At 35.7% G+C, this 19,786-nt stretch overlaps 1 protein-coding gene across 1 annotated transcript in view; it reads right to left on the bottom strand.

Moving 5' to 3' along the window:
• Positions 1 to 19,786, bottom strand: part of LOC120305487 (potassium voltage-gated channel subfamily D member 3) — a gene marked incomplete at its 3' end in the record, with an annotated part of 244,772 nt that overhangs the window by 72,236 nt on the left and 152,750 nt on the right. The window lies entirely within an intron of this gene.

The following is a 19,786-nucleotide window of genomic DNA, read 5'->3' as shown; positions in this document are numbered from 1 at the left end:
AAAGCCATTTTTTCTTCTTCAACCATCTGATGTACTTGTAGCATTCCACGCCCACCTATTTGCCTTGGTAGATAAAGTCTGTCAATGTCACTGCATGGATGAAGGGCATGATTCATTGTCATTATTTTTCTGGTCTTCCTATCCATTGCTTTTAGTTCTGCTTGAGTCCAGTCCACTATTCCAGCTGTGTACCTAATGACTGGGATTGCCCAGGTGTTGATTGCCTTTATGGTATTTCCTCCATTGAGTTTGGACTTTAAGATCTTCTTCACTCTCTTGATGTATTCACCTCTAATCTTTTTCTTGACTTCAGTGTGCTTGATGTTGTCAGCTTGAAGGATACCCAAGTATTTGTAGTACTCTTCCTCATCCAGACTCTTAATGTTATTTTTGTGGGGCATCTTGATTCCTTCAGTTTTCACTATTTTTCCTTGTTTGATAGTAAGTGTGGCACATTTGTCCAAGCCAAACTCCATTACAATATCTTGGCTATATATGCGGACAGTGTTGAGCAGCGATTCTATTTCAGATGATGTTTTTCCATACAGCTTCAGATCATCCATATAAAGGAGGTGGGATAGTCTGGCAGATGTTTTTGATGTTTGATAGCCATGTCCTGAGTTATTCAGTATTGTTGACAGAGGAAACAGTGCAATAACAAATAGTAATGGTGACAATGAATCTCCTTGAAATATTCCTCTTTTGATATTAACCTCTTCCAGTCTCTCACCATTGATCTGCAACTGTGTCTTCCATTGTGCCATTGATCTTTGCACAAATTTTGTGATGTTTCTATTGACTCCTGTTATTTCTAGGCACTTGATTATCCAGTCATGTGGCAGAGAGTCAAATGCCTTTTTGTAGTCAATCCATGTCACATTCAGGTTGGTCTTCCTTTTCTTGCAGTTTTCCAAGATCATTTTGTCTATTAGGAGTTGATCTTTTGTTCCTCTGCTATTGGGGCGGTTTCCTTTCTGCTCAGGTGGAAAGATATTGTTTTCAACTAGATGCTGTTGTACTGCATCAGCTACCACACCAGTTAGTAATTTTAAAGTTGTTGGTAAGCAGGTAATTGGCCTATAGTTGCCTGGTATTGCCCCTTTTGCTGGATTTTTCATTATTAGGTATGTTTTCCCAGTTGTTAGCCACTTTTCAATTTCTCCTCCTTATAATATATTGTTGAACTGTTTGGCAATGAGTGGGTGTATTATTATTACTATTATTATTATTATTATTATTATTATTATTATTATTATTATTATTATTATGATGATAAAACAGCACTCCCATCAGCAAGCCCCATTCCATGCTAGCAGTGAAGATGTTACGAAGTTGCATAATTAAATATCTGTACGAAAACAACCAAGCTCAGAGAGTAGCAAGTACCCTACAGTTCAACCCTGAGCTACAAATATTCTATTAAATAACTAACAAGATGACAAATAATAATAATAATGTCAAGTAACATATACTTAAAAAGATAATGAAGAGCACAATTCTAACACTGAGATGAGATCTAGTAATCAGGAACATCTGAATCAAAGATCCTAGGATAAAATTGTGGTTCTACTCAAAAGGCAAATGCTCCTTACTTTTAAGAGTCTAGGATATGAAATTTTCTTTTCTTGATCCCTTTGACTCCCCATGTGCATGCCATTATTATCTACCAATGCCTGCCTACCTTCTATGTCATTGCCCATGCCCTCTCTCTGGAATAGCAACCTTCCATAGATATGAACATTATCTACTCTCCTGGGCTCTGTTTCCAGCCATGAGATTAGGGTAATTATGATACCTTTGTCATTTCTCTTTTTTATTCTTATGGTTGCTTTTTAGACAGTCTATTATGTTTTGCTATTATGTTTTAATTGTATAATTGCTATGTTGTAAGTTGTCCAGGTTCTGCTGGGGTAGGCAGCCATAACAAATATAATAAATACAATAATATAATCTAGCTAGCTATAATTGGCAGGATTCTCATAGTATGTTAAACCATAAACCGTGATTTATAAACTAGAGTGGCTAGTTTCAAACATTAAGTCAAAACTATACAAACCATGTTATGGTTGAATGTAGCATGTAAGCCCAATCCTTACTCAACTCTGTGTATGTGAATTTCTTACAAAAATACTACTATATATGGAATCTCTGTGCTGCTCACACAAATACAATTTGTGATAAATTACACTGCTTGCTTTTTTAATATCATGCTTTATAGATTAAACTACTTTATGTAGAAGCTACATCAACATCTTATAGAGCCAGCTGCAGCAGTTGATTTGTACCCAAGCTTGTTATTTTGGACATGTATTCAATATTCAGATCAGATCTATTCCATATGTCTTTCAGACCTAGATTCCTTTGTGAGTCTTTGGGAAAGAAAATTAGTTTGATTCTGAATGGTTTTAGATGCAGAGTTGACACAGAAATAAGAGCGATAGCATTTGGAAAGTTAATTTTTAAAGAACTGATTTATATTCATGAGATCTTTCAAAGCTTAGATTTTATTTAAATTTAACAAATGGTCTTGAACATGTACTCTAATTTTTAGGCCCAGCAGCTTTAAGATAAGGATAGCTTTAGTTTCACGCCACAGGAATTTCATACAAAGGTAAAATTATATTGACTTTCAGACCTCTAAATTTGGATGGCTATCTGGACTGCAATATAGCTCAGAGCATTCTTATTCCATCATGATAGATTGATTCTCCTAAGTTTCATTTTGTTTTGACTGATTTCCTCTCCCAAATATCACAATGCTATGTTTATTTATGTAGGGGTGTTTGTGTAACAGAGGTATGCAGGTTGAAGTCATACTTCCCCTGCAATATTTCTATCTCAAATAAATCTTCTATCTGGAACATTTCTTGGCCAAGACAGCCTGCATTTGCTGAAGATTTCATAGGTCTCCTTGTGGCTGTTATACAGTAATTCTCCAAATGCAATCATACAGAATCTCTACAACATTTGGAAAACATATTTGTCTATCATTTTGAAAAGAGAATAATGCTTTTAGGTCTTGAAATTATTGGAGGGGATCAAACAATGGTTCGATCAAATTTGTTTTGCTATTAGTACAGTTTCAAAACTGAGACATCATAAAATATAATCATATGTACCAGTTGTAGCATCTATACATATCTTCCAATATTTTATCTCAAAGGTGATTAGATTCCAATCCCAAATATTGATATTAAATTCAAGCATCCATTAGTTTTCTTTTTTTATATATTTTATTGGGTTTTAACTATAACAATCTCCAGTACCTGGTGTACAGTGTGTTATCTTGCTTTACATTTTAACAAGAAAAAAAAGACAGTAATAATTAATTAACAGTCAATAATAATTAAATTTGATAATTTCATAATGAATATATTAATTAATAATACATTTCTTTGATCTTTCCTTCTTCCATTTGTATTTCCTTTCTTCAATCTTAGCCAAAATATAATTCTTATTATTTTCAATATATAAAAATTAGGTATAGGCATTTTTTTATATTTATACAAATAATAAATCTCTCTATATAACACTTTTTTCAGCTTATATTATTCTCATAACCATCATCTCATTAGTTCAGCATACATCCTATTTTTATAATTTTTGTTTGCTTAGGTTCCCTTATATTCAATCCAATTCTTATGTCATAATTTCTTCACGTTAGTCATCTCACTATCTAAATTTTCCCATTTAGGTACATAATCCCAATATTTTATGTCATGCATTATAAAAATACTATACTTTTAATCTGTTTTATAGTATCTAGATATAACATAACATCATAATTTACTTGGACTTCAGTAAGGCATTTGATAAAGTAGATCACAACCTACTACTTGACAAGATAGAAAAATGTGGGGTAGACAGTCACCACCAGATGGATCCGGAGCTGGCTGACCAGCCGTACTCAGTGTGGTCCTCAATGGAACTGCATCTACATGGAGGGAAGTGTGTAGTGGAGTGCCCCAGGGCTCTGTTCTGGGCCCAGTGCTGTTCAACATCTTCATCAATGATTTGGACGAGGGGATAGATGGGGAACTCATCAAATTTGCAGACGACACCAAGCTGGCAGGAATAGCCAACACTCCAGAAGACAGACTTAAGATACAGAAGGATCTGAACAGACTTGAACACTGGGCACTAACAAAATGAAATTCAATGGTGAAAAAAAGCAAGGTTCTACATTTAGGCACAGGTATAGTATAGGGGTTACCTTGCTCAATAGTAGTAACTGTGAGAGGGACTCGGAGTCCTACTGGACAATCACCTAAATATGAGCCAGCAGTGTGCTGCAGCTGCCAAAAAGGCCAACTCAGTGCTAGGCTGCATTAACAGAGGGATAGAATCAAGATCACGTGAAGTATTAATACCACTTTACAATGCCTTGGTAAGGCCGCACTTGGAATACTGCATCCAATTTTGGTCACCGCAATGTAAAAAAGATGTTGAGACTCTAGAAAGAGTACAGAGAAGAGATGATTAGGGCACTGGAGGCTAAAGCATATAAGGAATGGCTGCTGGAATTGGGTATGTCTAGTTTAATGAAGAGAAGGATAAGGGGGGACATGATAGCAGTGTTCCAATATCTCAGGGACTGCCACAAAGAAGAGGGAGTCAATTTATTTTCCAAGGTGCCTGAAGGCAGGACAAGAAGCAACAGGTGGAAACTAAGCAAGGAGAGATGCAACCTAGAACTAAGGAGAAACTTCCTGACAGTTAGAACAATTAACCAGTGGAATAACCTGTCTCCAGAAGTGGTGAATGCTCCAACACTGGAAGTTTTTAAGAAGAGACTGGACAGCCATTTGTCCGAAATGGTATAGGATTTCCTGCCTGAGCAGGGGATTGGACTAGATGACCTCCAAGGTCCCTTCCAACTTTACTACTACTATTTATTATTATTGTCATTATTAATCTTTTTAATCAGTTTATATTTTACTTATATATTAATAAAAGTTACATCAACCTACTATTTTAACATTTAATATATTATAAAACATACTATTTTACTTAAATCTCATTATCCTTCTTGTTATAAGGCCCTTTATGTTCAAAATTCTCTGTTCTTTTAGCCATATTCAAACAAATGTTTATTCATGCAATTGTCCATCTGGTAAGGCAAGTCAAATCTCTTGTATCTGTCTCTGATCTTCTTTTGCCAAGTAATTTCTCAAGTTGATGTAGTCCACTTACCCAACAGTTCCTGTATTTTTAGAAATGTTGTTGGGAATACAAAAGATGAAGTAAGTAAGATAAATTCTTTCTGCCCCCCAAACTTTAATAGTTCTCCTAATAATTCCATTTTTCTTGTTGTATCAGAACCTTGTAGATTTTTTTCCTCTTTGTGTCAAATTGTAATTCTTTTCCTTTGTTATTTCATCAATTTGACCATACTCTTCTAGTTTATAATCTGCTGTCTGATTTGTTTGTTCCTTTGTTTTTATTTCCTGGGTATTTTTTAATTGTAGATTTAGATTGGAAATATGCTTATTTAAATCCTCAAAGTTGTTTCAAATTTCATCGTGGTTTGAATCTATTGTCATTTGTATTTGTCCTAACATTACATATATTTCCTCCAGGAAAGTATTTATCTTGCCTTGAAGTATTGCTTCTGGAGGCCCTTGATTTTCCAGGCTTAGTCCTTCAGGAGAAAATATTGAATGTGGCATCCTATCATTTTTTGATATGTATGTGATATCCATGTTGTCTCCCCCCTTCAAATAATCTTTCATCAATGTTTTAATTCAAAAGTCAATTTATCAGTCAGTCAAAATTACAGATTCAGTATATTAAGCCACTTTACATCCTTCCAGCAAATTCTCCTCTAAAGGATTAGCCAAAAAGCCAAAGTTTTTTTCCCCCATAAACAGTTCTTAGGTTTAAGCAATAGTCCAGGTATTTTTGTTTTTTTTCTTTCAAACACTTTTTAATCTGGCTCTTCCTTTGTTCCCAGTTGTCTTCAAGGTTATTTCCAATACAAAGGAACAACTTTTTCTTTGTTTCTGGGCATTCTGCCAATTTCTGAGTCCTTATTGTTAGTGTTCTATTCTCTGATTCTCCACTAGATGTCAGCAGTTATTTCTTTTATCAATTTTTCTTTCCATTAAAAAGTTATTTTTGTTATATATTTTTATAATTCTATCAGAAATTTTTAGGGTATAATCTTGACAGTTTTTTAGTTCTAGATTTGTCCAGACTGAAATAGTTTAAATCAAATTTTAGTATATGTCTTTCAACCTTTTATGTTAATTCGCTGTTTCCGTCTGGAAGGGAAAGGGGATATAGTGCCCTCCCTTCACTTCTGGAGGTTTTCTTGCTTTGGGGATCTTTTCAAGGATTTAAATAGTAGATAGAAGAAAGAAGATCAGTACTCTCACCAATTCCAAGCACACTGTTCACCAATGTTCAGGTTCGTACTCTGATACTTTGGCTACAAGTCGCTTGGGCTAGATGTTGATCTCATGCTAGCCCTTCTCCTGTCGGGTTTGGAGGGCTTTACCTGGATCAAACAAAGTGATTGCCATCAACCGGGTGCCCCTCCTTCACAGTCACCTCTTCGGGGCAACTTCAGACCCATCTAGGGTCCCCCAAGCAGGAAGAAACTAGCTGTGGGGAGCAGAGGTCTGCTCTCATGCAGCCATGCACTGCAGATGCAAAAACCGGAAGTCAAGCATCCATTAATTTTCACTAACCTGGCCAATGGTCAAAAAAGAGTAATACTTTAGTAACATGCATACTAAACATACATCACTTTTATGTATATGGTAATATGACAGTATTATTGTTTTCTTGCTCATTTGTAATAAGCATCTTCTGACTTCCCCATAATTTTCCATCATGGTATCACTACAATCTTCTTTATTGTCAGATTGTTATATTTTTCACTCATTTTATTATCTATCATCATCATCATCATCATCATCATCTTCATCATCATCATCATCATCATCATCTTTTTCTATTACAAGCACTCCCAGAAACACAATATAAAAGAAACTATTGTAATTTACCAGAAGTTTTATTAAGGAAGTATTTTGCAGAATATATCAAACTCATAAAAAGCTTGTGGAGCTTTATAAAAGTCACTCTTAATTTACTTTATCCATTTACTAAATTTACTAAACTTGTGTTATTAAAGTACAGTTGATTGCTGGAATCCGGGAATCATTTTCTTCTCAAAAACACCAGGTAATCTAATTGATGCATGCAAGAATATTAAGGCTAATACATATAGAATAGATAGAATATACTAAAAAGGGGTAGGTAAGTCACTTAAGACAATGATGAGTCTTGTTATGTTAATATTCTGTTATTTCTTTAATCAAAATAGTAATTCTAACATTTCTTTATTGTGCATGATCTGTCCTTTTATGCAAGCATCTGCAGGCAGTTTACAAGACATAAATTAGCTATATAGATGGAAAACACAGAAGCAATTTAAGTGATCCCAGATTCTGTCTGTGCCTCTGATTTCAATGCCATATATTCAACTCTATTTACACCAAGGCAGGCAAATTGAAACAAACATGCATCCCTCCAGGCATCCCTGCTGATCTGAGACCTTCCCAGTCTCCAAAACATACTAAGAGCATCCAGAGAATCTTTAAGGCCAGTAATGTGATAATATCCTCTAGATCTTTTATAAGTCTCTAGCAATAGGAATGCTAATTGTACTATATAACCACACAGTAGGCAGGCTGTCATTATAAAGATATCAGCTCTCTTCCTCATCTCCAGCTTACACATCACATTTCTAAACTGTGTGACAACTTCAGTTCCCTGAATCTCAGTTCATAGCTGACCTCCTCAGGTGCGGCTGCCATCCTCTGGGCATGTATCCCTGACCTTGATAAAATGTTCTGTTTTCAGCAGAGCCACACTTAGAAAGCCATTGTTCTTTATTAAAGTGCTTCTGTTGTGCACAGTTCAGTCTTTACAAGAAATTGTTTGATCCTATTCTATCAAAAATATGCACTAACAACATTTGAAAGCACATGCAAACTCAATTTCCCATTTTGCAGTCTGTTTAATTGGAGGGCTCTCTTGCTGTTTTGAATAGTACCATTTATTTCAGATAATCACAATTGCCTAATGTTGAGGTATGGTTTTATCTGATCAAATAGGGTGTTCCCCAGCCCAACCTAAAGTTTCCAGGAAATTAACCTAAATGAAGAAAATGTGCTTTATGACCAAGCTATATTCCATTACACAATGGCCCAGCTAACAACAGTCCATTCCCTCCCTTGCAAAAAAAGTTAAAGAACATTCTAACAAACTTAGAAAAGTCAAAGTAAAAATTATGTGTTACATTTTGGAAGAACATTTATACTGAAATGTAACCATGACTTTTCCCCTTGCAGAAAAGAGGTGGAAATGTCTTGGATTGTTAAGACGGTTAGAAAGATTCTAGGAGGAGGAAAAAAAAATACTGTATATTCTGGCGTATAGGGCGATCTGGCGTATAAGATGACCCCCTAATTCGATGCCGGGTCGCAAGACGATCGATGCCGAGTCGCAAAACGATCGACGCCGAGTCGCCTGCCTAGAAAGTCATCTTATATGCCAGAAACTACCAGTATTTCCAGCGTATAAGACGATCAATGCCGAGTCGCATGCCTAGAAAGTCATCTTATACGCCAGAAACTACCTTATTTCCGGTGTATAAGACGACTCGGCGTATAAGACGACCCCCGAGTTCGGAGGCTGTTTCGATGCTCTCAAAAATCATCTTATACGCCGGAATATATGGTAATTGCTGAAGCACTTTCCACAAAGCAAAAATCAACAACAAAGAATTTGTAACAGTGTTATTTGAGTAGTCTCTTTCTTTTCTTTTATTGTTTTTAACAAACCATAAATCAGCCTCTATACTTTTTTTTATAGATTTTATAGGACTTTCTATTTTTTTATTTATGTGGCCATAACATTGATCTAAACCTTTGCCTATTAAGTTCTAGTTTTTCTTACTTTATTTTATATTGTTCTCATGTTTTTCAAACATCAAATTTGGAGAGGCTAAGATCCTAGAGTCTAGACTACAAATCAGCCTATTGTTATTCAAGTGCATGGAACAATTCATTCCACTGGGATGAACTGAAGCCTTTGGTTGGTTGTATATTTGTTAAATGAACTCATACCTTAGATCGGGGTGTCAAACTGCCGGCCCGCAGGCCATATGTGTCATGGCAAAACTGCACCCACCTCATTGCCGGCAATAGAAAAAAAAAGTCATGATACGTTGTGACATGTCATGTGATATGGCGAGTGTGACACCTCTGCCTTAGATCATTGACTGATTTCTTGCAACACATAGGCTGTGAAGAAAATTTGACAGTCAAAAAATGTTACTGTTTTTAGATAGATAGATAGATAGATAGATAGATAGATAGATAGATAGATAGATAGATGATAGATGATAGGTAGGTAGATAGATAGATGATAGGTAGATAGATGGATGGATAGGCTTCTACTTTGCTCTTTTATTTATTTTTGATTTTGTATTGTTTTTTAATTTTCTGTTAATGATCCTGAGTTCAGTTAATTAGATATGTAGCCATATAAATGTACTAAAACAAATAAGTAAATAAAAATAAAAAATGAGTAGAAATGTTCATTGTCTTTACGTCTTTCTTTATCAATAAGAAAATGCTACTTTAGCTAAATGTGTTTCATGAGTTTTGTTCTATATTCCTAATAGCAAATTTGGAAGATGGAGCATAATTTTGAAAAGATTTTGCTAGCCTAATTAAGCTGTTATAGTGCTGAAATCCATAAAGGGGTCTGGTCATAGATAATTTACAGAACAAACTGGCATAGTGATGACCAAGACAAATTCATGAAAGTCTGGACATAATCATAATTGGAAGAAAACAGTACAAACAATACATTAATATAATGAAAAATACATGTCAAAGCATATATCCCACAAATTAAACAAGGGGGAAGATGAGCTTCCTTAAGGAATGATTGTAACATTTGGGGCTTTTTAGTCTAGAGAGGAAATGAATGAGAGGGACATGTTTCATGTGTAGAATTATGCATGGTTTGGATAAAGTAAATAAGACAAAGCTGTTTTTCCTTTCTCAAAATATTAGAACCAGAGGCTGAATTCTAGGAGCAGGATAGGAAAGGACAGAAAACTGGAAGAATCAGGACAGACAAAAGTTGTTTTTTTTTTTTACACAATGCATAATTAATTTTTGGAATTTGTTACCATAAGATATGGTGCCAGCTACTAGCCTGATTGGCTTAAAAGAAAAAAAATTGGAGCAATTTGTGAAAGTCATGGGGATCAATGGCAATTAGCCTTGATGGTAGTGTGACTGCCTCCAAAGACCATCAACCAGGAGACTACGGGACTTCCTTGTGTTTTTAGACAAAGATTTATTTGATTGAAATTTGTGGGGACTGTCACCTAGACAAAGGGGGCTAAAGCACTTTTTAAAACCAGAACTATGAGATAGTATTTTGAAGCAGCTCAGGTAGATGCTTCCATAATTCACAAAACTTTAAGAAGGAAAAGCAGATATAGCACCTTTTAACTGTGAGACTTAAAAGATTCTATTCTGACATCCAGTCTCAATAAAAGTAATTTTAACTTTCCCGAGGAGTTGATTTCCTGGTCTGGTCTACCTGGTGGGACTGACTTCAATCTTGCAAGTCTGATTGTGTGGTACTCCTCCTCATAGTTCAGTGAATTACGGAGGCATCTTCCTGAATGGCTTCCAATTTATACATACAATATAAGCAGTGATGGGATTCAAATATGTGAACAAGCGATTCTCTGTGTCGATGTTGCTTCTGAAAGTCCTTTCTGGGCCTGGGCAACAAAAAATTAGCTACTGGTTCTGCCAAAGTGGTGCGAACCGGCTGAATCCCACCACTGCATATAAGGATTGCAAAGATATTTGCTCCCAACTAGTAAATATCTTTCTTTGAGATCATAACACAATGTGAATTTCAACATTTTTAACCATATATTTTCCCATTGATCCATCTAAATATTATAACCAAAATTCATAGCTTACTTATGATATGTTTTAAACATGTTTTTACTCTGTTTCCAATTTCAATAAATGCTTTATACATCAATTGTTTTTCAAATTCTATCTTTCTTTGCTCTAAACCATAAGTCATTTTAATGTTTCAGATAACTGTAAATGGGAAAACAATTGACAACTATATTCTTCTGCTATTTAATTGATCTCTTGATTTGATTTTAATTTCCCCTTTATAGTTTTCAAATAAGTCAAAGTCCATCAGCTATCTATTTTTTAAAAATTGCCTCTATTACTTTTATAAGCTACTCAAGGTGGCAAACATACTTAATAATCCTTCCTAATCCTGTTTTCCCCCCACCCCACAACAAGCTTTCAATTAAAAACAAGCTTCGAAAATAACTCTGTTAAAAATGGCAACCTATTTTAAAAAGGAAACACACAGACTTATTTTTCTTCTTATGATCATATTTATTCAGTTAATTCCTTTTGATGCTGATAAGCAGCTTTTGTGTGAAGAAAAAAATTCCGAGCTGGGTGAACATTTCAAATACAAAAACATTAACCATCAGAGAGAGTGAGTAAAGAATGTGCATAATACCCTGGATCACTGTAAAAGGATTAAAGCTTAATCACAAATTCTGACTTGAGTCTCAGAGATTGGTCTCTTTCCTGTTTCCTTGCTGTGCAGTGGGCCATAATTGCTATTTTGATATGGTATGATATGATAATTATTTTTTTTTAAAAAAAGCTAAACTAGTTTCATCAATTACACAATATTATTAATTTCCAGTCTACTTAATTGAGGGAGTCTTAGAGTCTTATGATCTAAACCAAAGAGAAGATTTTGGTTTTGGCCCTCTTAAAAGGGCTTATTTTCTAATCTGGCACGTGCTGTGTTAACCAGGAAAATCAGATTTCTGCAATGAAAAAGGGAAGCTGTTTTTTTTCTTTAAATAGTAAGCCAGCCATGATGTAGATTTAATAACCAGTGATAGATTTTGTAGTTATTTCCTTTAGTTTTAAAGTCTGATTCTTGAATTAGCTGATTCATGCTATACTTTATTATCTAAAAAATAATTTATCTCATTTTCTATATAATCCTTTAGGATTGATAGATTTGGTTCTATGAAATTGGCTGATTATATTACTAAATGGATAAGGAATAAATGATGATTTAACATAAGCCAAGAATAAACTGCTAAAGCAGGATGTGAAATTAAAGGCCATGTGATGTACAGGTATGATGGACATATTTGGCTTTTTAAATATAAGATGTAAATCTGAAATATATTGGCTGGGTATGCACATTATGTTTTGGCATGTAAGTCATAATTTATTAGTTAATATCCATGGATAAGTCTCCTAGGATTTATTCACAAACCATGGTTAAAGTAAGATATGTTTCCACCATTGCCTGATTACTTGCTTTAAGTCCTATTGTCAACTCAAGGACCTTGCTTGGTCCTTGAAATTACAACAATGACGCATTAATTGTGCTGTGATTAATTGTGAAGCAGAGACAATACCAAGACCCAGGTTAAATTATACTGAAATAATGTTCAAACTTTTGCTTTACCAATTGATTGTTTTATTCTGATTTCTATTAAGAGAACTCTGGACATAAATGATATTTTAAACTCTATCCACCTACAAATAATTTCATCACATGATAGATAGATAGATAGATAGATAGATAGATAGAGAGAGAGAGAGAGAGAGAGAGAGAGAGAGAGAGAGAGAGAGATAGGAAACTACTCTAAAAATCTGAGTCCCAGGTACATTAATCTGTAAAAGAGGCATACTAACACACTGATCTCTGGGACAGAAAGTTTTATTAAGCACTAAGCTTTCGTTAGCCACTGCTTACATTGTCAAAGTGTAAGCTAATATTGGAAAGACTTTATTTTATAGCCCTTTAAGTGTTTATTCCTGAAACACTTTGGCATAAAGTACATATCTTTCATTTGTAGATAAGAACTGTGACTGGCAGATTCCTGATGGGAAAGGAGTTGGTATGCTATTCGATGGATGGTCTCAACCTATTGTAACAGTTTATAATCACGGTTTATTCTTTGCTATGTGAGGGGTCCTTATACTTTCTGAGCTATGTACATGCTCTTTTGAAGGAATTAATTTTATTTCTGTAGGAAATATTTTCTTTCTTAGCCACTGTACATGCTGTTGAAGATTGGGATCTTATATGTGATTTAGTTCAGCTAATAGAATCTAGACAAATACAAGGTCAAGATTTTTAACTTGCAAATTATAATATTCACGATCCCGCATAAAAAGATTTTCCTAGGAAAAATGTAGTTCTAGATCAGAAATATTGATCAGGAGAGGGGAGATATTTATTCCTTTCCTTTTATTATGAAAATTGTCTCCTATAGGCTCCTTTTTGCTCCATAGGAGAAAAGATACATGCATTCATAGCTTGATTATCACCACCATTTCTGTTATCTGTAACAGAATCCTTTACAAATCCATGCTTTTAGATAGCCCTCTAAAAGGCTCCCCCCCAACTTGGTCTACAATAGAAAAGGTGAATTGCCTGCATACCCTGATGTCCTGTGTTAAATACAATAAAAATAACACCAATTTTTGTATTTATGATGTAAATTGGAAGCTTCTTTTTTCTTCTCCAATTGAAGATATCCACTAATAAACAGAACTTTTTGGGGCTTAAATTGTTTTCACTTGTTTATGTAGCCAACAAAGTTTGCAGTTTTCCAATTTAGGCTGCTGCTACCTCAGAAAAACATAAGATCACTTCTACCACTTCAGCTATAATTATATTCCAAAAATAGTTCCAACTTTCTGGTCCCTGCAAAGTCACAATCTTCTTTTGAGGGAATGTATTTAAGGCAATGTTAAGATGTTCATTTTTGAAATGTCAAGTATTAAGAGTTCAGTCCTCCACTAAAGTATTTGGAGATAACTCCCACTAGATAGAACAAGATTTACTTTTTGTGATTAAACTTGCACAGAATTGGCCTATAAAATCTCAGGAGGAGGAGCAGGATAGTGAGAGTCACTTTGTATTGGAAAATCCAATAAAAAGAGTTTCCTCATGGTGTCTTCCCTTGGAATTAAAGGGGAAAAAAGCTGAGATGTGCTGGATAAAAGATTGTACAATGAAAGAGATGGTATTTGTATACATCTCTTTGGTCACTAGTATCACAGGCACTGATACTAAAGAGGCATCATCACTTCTTTAGCCATGAGAATTTCTTCAAAAGTCTTTTCTTTTGAAACAAACAAACAACAAATACACACACACACACACGCAGAATTTTTTTTTATGAAACTAGGAACTAATAAAACAAAACTATAGGAGAATGTCTCTGTACCAATACTAAATGGTGAATTAGTTGAATTCTTCTATAAAAGAAGTTTGAAAAGGCATAGTAACAGGATAATATATGAGGAAAACAATACATTCAGGTAGTGTTCCTTTATATAAATTTAAACTTGTTTACAGTTCTATGCACAATGTTTTTGGAGTAAGCCCCAGTGATGAAATAGGAGTTGACTATTAACAAACATGTCTAGGACTGAACCAGGGCTGCTGTTCATTCATTATTTATTATCCAGATTGGCATTTGAGACAGAGACCTACATCTAATTCAACAGCACTCTGGAGCTCCTCCAGATTCTTGCTGCAGCCACTGTCCAGTGACAGACAAGCCAGTAATGATAGTAAAAGAAAGAGCAGAACTTTCTTAAAGTTCATGAACCAACATCAAAACTGCAGTGCAAATAACTGCTTATATTTATTCAGTTCTTGTTTCCAGAAATGCAAACAAACATGTACTTTATGGGAATTAAAAATGAGCTCATACACTATATGAAGGAAATAGCTTGCAAATATTTATATTAGAATATAGATATGTTTATTCAGAAAAACCTATATGCGGGTCAAGAAGCAACAGTGCGAACTGGACACAGAACCACTGATTGGTTCAAAATTAGGAAAGGAGTCTGGCAAGGCTGTATTCTGTCACCCTGCCTATTTAACTTATATGCAGAGCACATCATGAGAAAGGCAGGGCTAGATGAATCAGAAGTCGAATTAAGATTGCCGGCAGACATATCAACAACCTAAGATATGCAGATGATACCACTCTAATGGCAGAAAGTGAAGAGGAACTAAAGAGTGTCTTGATGCGGGTGAAGAAGGAGAGTGCAAAAGTTGGCTTGAAACTCAACATTAGGAAAACCAAGATCATGGCATCTGGCCATCTCAATTCCTGGCAAATAGATGGGGAAGAAACGGAGACAGTGATAGATTTTATCTTCCTGGGCTCCAAAATCACCATAGATAGGGACTACAGCCAAGACATTAAAAGACACTTGCTCCTGGGGAGCAAAGCTATGGCAAATCTAGACAGCATACTAAAAAGCAGAGACATTACCCTGCCAACAAAAGTACGTATAGTCAAGGCCATGGTTTTCCCAGTTGCAATGTATGGCTGTGAAAGTTGGACCATAGGAAAGGCTGAGCGCAAAAGAATTGAGGCCTTTAAACTATGGTGCTGGAGAAGACTCCTGCGAGTCCCCCTGCAAGACGATCAAACCGGTCAGTCCTAGAGCAGATCAACCCTGACTGCTTTTTAGAAGGCCAGATCCTGAAGTTGAAACTCAAGTATTTTGGCCACCTAATAAGAAGGAAGGACTCACTGGAGAAGAGCCTAATGCTGGGAAAGATTGAGGGCAATAGAAGAAGGGAATGACAAAGAATGAGGTGGCTGGATGGAGTCACTGAAGCAGTAGGCATGAGCTTAAATGGACTCCAGAAAATGGTAGAGGACAGAAAGGCCTGGAGCAATGTTGTCCATGGGGTCGCGATGGGTCGGACATGACTTCGCAACTAACAACAACAAATGTTTATTCAGGAAAGTGTAATCAGCAATGAATACATACAATCCTAAGGATTTTTTTTCCAAAATTGTAAACTGATGCAGAAAGAGGAAGAAGGTATTTTAGTTGAAAGCTGAACAAAATCAGATTTGACAGCTCTGCTTATTCCAATGTCAGCAGTGACATAGATTAGGCTCAGAAATAAAGGGCAAGTAAATAAATGATAGAAACAGCTATGGATATAAGATGTGGTTCTTTAGGAAAGTAGCTTCTGAGGAATTCTGTTCAGATTGCTTGCCCCAAAACAGGCAGTTACAGTGGTTTGGACTGTAGAATTGTTTTAAAGCAAGAGCATTTAGAAGCATCAATAAAGCATAATTCCTTTTAATATATATATATATATATTTGTTTTCTGAGGTTTTTGCGGGTATTTGTATGTAGGTCTTTGGTTGTTCGGGTTTTCTCCCGCGTAAAATTGGAAGTGTCTTGGTGACGTTTCGACGAAGTCCCATTCATCATCTTCAGGCTGGTGTTTTCAGCTTCGTGCTTTGAGCAGCAATGTGTGGTCTTAGCTGTTTCTTCCTTTTAACTGCCAGTGGGGGTATGAACTGATTGGGTGGGAGCTTGGCTGTGTTCTGATTGGGTGGAGGTGTGTTCTGAATGGTTAGGGGCTTGGCTGTGCTCTGATTGGCTGGGGGAGTGTTCTGTTTGGTTGTGCTCAGGTTAGTCTGAGTTGCAGAGGGGTTTAAGATTTTAAAAAAAAATCTTAAACCCCTCTGCAACTCAGACTAACCTGAGCACAACCAAACAGAACACTCCCCCAGCCAATCAGAGCACAGCCAAGCCCCTAACCATTCAGAACACACCTCCACCCAATCAGAACACAGCCAAGCTCCCACCCAATCAGTTCATACCCCCACTGGCAGTTAAAAGGAAGAAACAGCTAAGACCACACATTGCTGCTCAAAGCACGAAGCTGAAAACACCAGCCTGAAGATGACGAATGGGACTTCGTCGAAACGTCGCCAAGACACTTCCAATTTTACGCGGGAGAAAACCCGAACTATATATATATATATATATATATATATATATATATATATATATAATTGATTTTTACAATCACAATCCTTAGTGCCTAGTGAATAGCATGTTGTCTTGGTTTATATATTTTAAAAAAATAATCAGTAATAATTAATTAACAGTCAATAATGATTATTTTTTATAATTCCATAATTACTGTATTAATTAGTAGTATATTTCTTTGATCTTACCTTCTTCCAATAGTATTCTCCTTTGTCAACCTTAAACAAGTATAATTCTTAATACATAAATGATTAAATATAAACTTTTTTTCGTATTTGTACAAATAATAATAACATCCATATATGACATCTTTTCTAATCAACTTGTATTGTATTTATAAAAATCATCTTATTAGTTCATCTTGCATCCTATTTTCATAATTTTAATTTAAGCTTCATTTCCCCTTAATATTCAAACCATTTTATCATAATTTTCTCAATATTAATTATCTAAATGTCCAAGCTTTCCATTTACACACACCATCCCAATATTTTCATATTTCATGTGTTATAAGGATACTATACTACTTATCTATCTTATAACATCTACATATAATATCTTTTTGAGTGGCTTATATTTCACTTATATTTTTAAAATTATCCTGTTAAATCACTATATATCCTGTTTTCAAAAATTCTTGTTTAAGCGAAACTTCCGGTGGTCAGCATCGATGATGGTGGCTACATTGTAGCCATCCTTCTGGGACGGCATCAGAACCGCGGAGCACAGCAGATACCAGCTGTCCCACAGCTCAAAATCCCCCTCCCGGGCGAAGGGAGGGGGTAGAGAAGTACACGAATAGAGGTAGAGCCTCTTAAACCCCCCAGGACTTTTCTTTTTGGGGGGTGAAAAGAGGCTCCCTCGGAGTTCGTGTTGCCTCCGCCTCCCAGCTGTTTTTGTTTCTTCGGAAACAAAGTGAAATGCCGCTACCATCTCCGCGCTTAAAATGATCGGGTGAGTGATTTTTAAAGCGGACAGAGCTGGATAAAGGATTTTACTTATTGAGTTTTATTTGCTTTTTAGTCTATGTTGATTTCTTTTTCTTTTGTTCTTTGTCGGTCTGGAGAGTGAAAGTAAAATGGCGATTTGAAAGTGCTTTTTTTTTTCCGGAAAGAAGCGAGTTAAACGGAATGTAATGGACTATATAGTTCTTTCTCTTTTAAACTTTCTAAACCTTTTTCTGAAAGTGGTTTTGTGGTTTTAAAGTTTCTTTTGGACTCTCCTTTGTTCTTTTTTAATTTTTGAGGATTTTAGTATTTTTTTTTAAGAAGGAAGAAAGAGGGAACAAGATCCTTTTAAAAAATGGCTTCAAAGAGGCAAGCATTTCCTACAGTTCCTAAGGTGGCTTCTTTTCCTGCAATCTTACCAGTACAACAACCTAAAGCTACACCACCATCTTCTCCTCCTTTGCCAGTATTATCTGTACAAGACATGAAAGATATAATGGGAAATGCTGTATCTCAAATCAGAGAGGAAATGAAGGAGCTTCTAGATCAGAATAAATCTGAAATTAGAGGGGAAATGAAGGAGCTTTTAGATCAGAACAAAACTCAAATTAGAGGAGAAATGAAGAACCTTTTAGAGCAGAATAACACTATTTTAAGGCAAGATATAGTTATGGCTCTATCAGGATTGGCCTCTGTGGTTGAGAAGCTTGATTCTAGAGTGGAAGAGGTCACAGACAAAGTTGATATCCTGGAAGATAAATTTGAAGGTATGGAAAAAAAGATGGAAATCTCACAAGATGATATTGCTATGTCTCAGTACAGGGAAATGGAATATGCCCTAAGAATCAGGGGTTTGAAAGAGGATATGAATCAAGACTTGATAGAGATTGTGGTTAATGACTTTGCCGTCGTTTTGAATAGGGAGAAAGATGGATTACGTAGAGAAGTGGAAAAAATTTACAGAGTTAACTCCTGGGTCGCAAAATAGAAGAACTTACCAAGAGATGTGGTGATTTATTTTGCAAAGAGATCTCTGCGCAATGAAATCATACAAGCTTTTTATAATAAGAGGTTCCAGATTGCTGCTCAAGATGTTATCATTTTAAAGGAGATCCCATCTAAAATTTTAAGAAATAGAAAAGAATTTGCTTTTTTAGCTAATGAACTTAAAACAAGAATGATGCCATTCAGATGGGAGATTCCGATGGGTATTGTTTTGAGCCATGCGGGGACGCATTATAGACTTAACACAGTTACTAAAGCAAAGGAGTTTTATACTTCGGTCCTGGGAGCAGGCTCATCATCATCCATGATGCAGAAAGTTCTGGATGCTAAAGAGGCGGAACAGCAGTCTGAAGGATTAGGTGTGATGGTTGCTGGAAAGTTACAGATGGAATGGTTGCGACAAACAGAGATCAAAGAGCAAAGAATGACCCGTGCAGCACATAGACGCAAGGAAGAGGAACAACAAAAGAAAGAAGTTAAAGAACCTCTCCAAGAAAGTGCTTCGTTGCCGGTGGGAGGAGCAAGACCCAAGAGTTCTGCAACACATTCTTCAATGGCAGACCTTCAGGCAGTCTTCTCCAGGCTTCTGGTTAAGGGAGATGGTAAAGCTCCTGACTTGGAATGCTAACGGCCTCAATTCCCCGCAAAAGAGAAAGAAAATCTTTCACTACTTAAAGCAACATAATAATGATATTATTTGTTTGCAGGAAACACATATTTTACTTAAAGATCAAAAATATTTAGTCAATTCTCGTTTGGGATCTCATTTTGTATCTTCTGCTCCTGGGAAAAAAGGGGGTGTAGTCATTTATGTTAAGCAAAACTTATCAGCCTGCTTGGTAGAATCTGATCCTCAAGGGAGATATGTTATGATTGAAGTTGGTTTAT

The sequence above is a fragment of the Crotalus tigris genome, unplaced genomic scaffold (genome assembly GCF_016545835.1).
Source record: "Crotalus tigris isolate CLP2741 ecotype Arizona unplaced genomic scaffold, ASM1654583v1 scf7180000017677.1119895, whole genome shotgun sequence".
NCBI classification, from domain to species: domain Eukaryota; kingdom Metazoa; phylum Chordata; class Lepidosauria; order Squamata; family Viperidae; genus Crotalus; species Crotalus tigris.
The sequence above is the reverse complement of the archived record's forward strand: the minus strand, read 5'-3'. Positions and strand labels throughout refer to the sequence as shown.